This window comes from Physella acuta, unplaced genomic scaffold (assembly GCF_028476545.2).
Source record: "Physella acuta isolate Inbredline_101_S28 unplaced genomic scaffold, ASM2847654v3 ptg000563l, whole genome shotgun sequence".
NCBI lineage: Eukaryota > Metazoa > Mollusca > Gastropoda > Physidae > Physella > Physella acuta.
In genome coordinates this window covers 244,165-248,689 of record NW_026732082.1, presented here as the reverse complement: position 1 = coordinate 248,689, position 4,525 = coordinate 244,165, and the positions used below count along the sequence as shown (strand labels likewise).

General features: G+C 34.9%; 1 long non-coding RNA gene across 1 annotated transcript; it reads left to right on the top strand.

Annotated features, from left to right (window-relative positions):
- The first annotated feature begins 2,095 nt into the window (after window positions 1-2,095).
- Window positions 2,096-3,651, top strand: LOC131946584 (uncharacterized). The gene is made up of 3 exons (XR_009387720.1): window positions 2,096-2,383; window positions 3,108-3,170; window positions 3,529-3,651. It is a non-coding gene; the product is annotated as an uncharacterized LOC131946584 (long non-coding RNA).
- Window positions 3,652-4,525: the final 874 nt, after the last annotated feature.

Sequence of the window (4,525 nt, the reverse complement as noted above, 5' to 3'; positions counted from 1 at the left end):
TAGGATACTCATTTCTGACCTGATAGGGTTTTGAAAATAAAATTCAATTAAATCTAATTACAACAACATGTCATGTGTGTGAGTGCATTGGTCTGTTTTGAAATTCTGTTTTATTTTAAGTTTGACTTAATACGTCTAATCATTAGGTCGGTCAAAATTATATAAATCATGAAGCTTTGTATAAGTAATGGTGTCTCGTGTTATGTTTATTTTTTTGTTTTTTTTTGTATTTATATTATTAATTTTCACTACATTTCATTATTATACTATACCATTCTTTAGTACTTATTTAAAAAAAATAATTAAGAAAATTAATTGGTGTTTAATTTGATTATTAAAAATCTATTTAAAGGAGCTTATGAGCACCCCTATTTGGCTATTTGAAAAAGGGAAATAATTTATGGAAGTGGTTTGAACGTTTGCCTGTCTTTCACTTTCACACTACAGCTCCTGTATATATATATATATATATATATATATATATATATATTAATTTTTTTACGTAACAGCATGTCTTTGTTACTATATAATATCACTACTGTATTGTATCTGTTATCTGTTTGTTATTTACAAAACCACTATCAAGGTGCCAGTGACGAAACTAATATATATATATATATATATATATATATATATATATATATATATATATATATATATATATATATACGCTATAATTCGTGTATTTATTTGAGACGTTTGCCTTGTTTTCTAGAACAGTGGTTATTAAATGTAAACAATGTCGGCACTTTATTTCTTGGATATTAGTTGTTTGAGCGCTAGTTTGTCTACATTACCACCGATTCCAGCTAGCTTTGTTGTTGAAGCGTTAGTTTGTCTACATTACCACCGATACGAGCCAGCTTAGCTGTTGAGGCGCTATCTATTCGCTTCTTGTAAGGCTAAGAGCTTGAGGGGAGGTCTGAGAAAGGAACTTAAAAGGAACAACAAAGCACCGATGTGCTTTTATCCATCAGTACCAAATTTGGGATGATCTCAAAAAACCGTCTTAATATCTAGCGGCCTCTCGCGCAATTGATGTTTTTTCAAAAGAATTTTGCCGACAACAGCGTGTGTTTGATTGTAGGAAAAAGAATATACAAGAGAGTGGGATGGTGTCTATAGAATAAAGATACTCCAACCGCAGCTACAGTATTCATTTTTCAAAACAACCATCAAGTAAAAAATGCAAGAAAATTAATTTTAACTTAAAAAATTTATTATGGGCAGCTGTGGGCCCCCTAAACGGCGTGCCCCCCCCCCGCATTGCGGAGTCTGGCGGCACTGTAGTTCCGCCTCTGCGAAGAGGTGATGTGTAAAACGATGAAAACTGTCAAAATTTCATGTGATTTGTGTGCACGATTACAAAATCCTCTATACTATCTTCTATATATATATAATTCTCTTCACGGAGACCACAGAAAACACCACGCAGCTTAGCCACCGCCCTCATCCCCACCTGTCAGGTGAGCCGTGGTTCACCCCGAATGTTTACAATCGTAGAGCCGGGTTAGTGACGGCTATTAGGGGCAGATAATTTAGTATTAAACGATTTGAAACGAAAAGGGAGGTAACAATTTCTGATTGATCTTTTCTTTGTCTGTAAACGCCTCATTTCACTGGGCGTGAGGGGGGAGGGGGGGGGCGGGAGTCCAACTGCACATATTAACATTCTCCCTTTAAACAACACAGGCGCAATCCTCTTACGCCAGATGTTGAGGGTGTTGTAAACTACAAAGACTAGCGCAGAATGGCCGATAGTCTGTGTTTAATGTACAGAAAGCCAAACGATGTTAGCTAAACGTTAACACTTTATAAAGTAAATCTAAAATAGTTTCAAGCGTGTATTACAAAGCAAACCGTTCTCAGCCTCTTGCACATAAGATCATAACGTCGTTATTAGCCCGGCTCTAACAGATCAACACACATTAGTAAATAATAAACCACTTAGACAATAACAAAATTCAATTGATAAAACAAAGTTTATTATTTATTGCTAGCGTGTATACAAGTTGTGTACTTGTAGAAAACAATCTAGCGAAAAGTAATTAATAATTTTTAAAAATATGTTTTTAAAAATCGTGTATTCACTCGTTCCGTCACAAACTCACATTAAAATAAAGCACTTCGTTTTGACGTTCGGCATATTTCGAAGCAAAAACCGTTGGAAAACGGCTTATGAAGACTGAGGATAGGAATCATAAACCACTTAAAGGAACATTTCTAGTTGTGCTTCATCCTAGAGCACACAAGGCGCAGTAATGTGAGTCAGTGTTGCGGCTACTAGTACAGCAATCACAAAAATAACTTGACTTAGTCAAGTTTTTATTTAGCTGATTCTACTTCATTACGCCTGGAAAATAAAGATAACCATTTTAACAAGGTATGAAACTTCAGATATTAATTTGTCATTCGTGTAATACCACTTGCATTGAACAGTGTTTCTTTTATGCATTACTGGAATACAATGCCCTACTCCCCCACGCCCCCCCCCCCCACTTTTCCTAAAACCAATCAAAATAGAATTTTTTAAAACATTTTTATCGAAATAATATATACTTTTCTAAACGGTGGGTCCTAGAGGTAGACAGCTAGGCTGCTAACCCGAAAGTCTCGTTCAAATCCGGGTTCAAGTCTGTAGAACGTCTCTGAGTCCTCCCAGCTCCGATGGGTATCTAACTCACGTTAGGGAAATTAACCCACCCTGTGAATTAACCCCTGTCCCACGCTCAAGAATCCTCTCCCAAAAGCTAACCACAAATTCCAACAATTTAAGCTAACCCTAACCCTAACCCCAACTCTAGACTTATGTCTTATCCTAATCATAACCTTAAGTAAAAGCCTAAACCCTAAGCTTTCACATATTCCTAAAACTAAACCCTAAGCTAAGCTAAGCTAAGCTTATTATTTTATGCAGTTCTTTTTCTGTATACATCTGTGGGTGCTTAAAATCAATGCCTGTAGGCAGCCCAGTTACGATTAAATCACTGCTCAAATAAGGCAACTTTGTGTGGATCTTCATGCACTGTTCTGTACAATAGATTTTTAATAACCCTCAATAGTGTTTACCGACAGGTGTAAAGCTTTTAACTATTTGGACATTACAGATAGAAGTAATGGGCAGGAAAGAACAACAATACAAGGTGATGAAATAAATATTGCTAATTTGGGTGAGTTGTTACTGGTATGAAAGTGCTGGGGGGGGGGGGGGGGGGGTTGGTGGGGTTTATCAGCGTTTCTTTCAGACTCTTTTCCCCAGGCGAGGGGGGGGGGGCACTTTAAAGTACAGAGTGGGGGTGGACAAAGACAATGGTAAATATAAATTCTATTTTGTTGGAGCGGGGAATTGGAGGTAGATGTTCACTACTTAAATTTAAGTACCAGTGTGTTTTCAAATAACATCATTTATTGTAGACACATAAGTCTACCCAAGTATAATTAGTAGAACATTTTTATACTAATTTATATTATATTATGAAATTTTGAACAGTTCCAGTAAAACAATTTTTAAAAATTTGTTTTTGACAGATCAATCTGTTGAGACTTCATTTCTCAGGCAGGATTCGGCTGCTGGAATGGACATTAATGATTTGGAAGAATAAAAAATTGAAACAGTGATGCCTAGTACTAGTAGTGTTGCATCAACAAGCAAGCAAGGTATTTCTATTTATCTATTTTAACTGGAATATGCAAATAATGTAGAAGAATGCTTTTAAACTATTATTTGGAGGAAGGATGAATATGTAATTGTTCATATTGTGAATGAAAATGGATTGTGTAAAAGTGTAATGTAGGGCATGTATAATTTAATTTAGAAATATTTTTGTTATATATTCCAGTTCAGGACCACGAGGCTATAAATATAATGGAAGCAGCAGGTCAATCAGATATTCCATGTATCATTGGATCAAATGATGTGTCCGGTAATTTATTAAATAATGTAGGCCTATTATGGTAGTCTTTTAAAGCATGTCTGCTCTGGAAAATATTAATTCTTATTCTGCATAAAATATAATGTGTAAATAAGGCCTAAATTTTATGGAGTAGTGAAGAGATAGATGAGAGTACAATTCCAGGGCTTGAGTCAGTAGGACATCCCCGAGTAAAGTAAAGGTGTCTGAATATTGCCCTTATTTCAAGGTCTTAGAGAGAACCTAACTTTAATGTTTATGTCAGAGAAAACAATGTTATTTCAGTATTTTATTTGTAAGAGCTTCAAAATGTTATGTTTTTATTATAGATACACCAAAAGAAGACTGTGCTGTTAAACTGAGCAGATGTAAAGGTAATTTCTTAAATTGTTTTCTTAGCTTTCCTCAGCAGTAACTGTTAATTGTTTAGGTACCAAATATAGAATTGTAATTTATTTCTTCAGGTAAAAGATATACAACAGAGGAAAAAAAACAAAATATTGACCTTGGCAGAAACCATTGGCGTAAAAAGAACATCAGAGCAATGAAATGTGGCAGAATCAACAATTTTTAAATGGAAAAAAATAAATACAACTAAACTATTACTTGTCTTC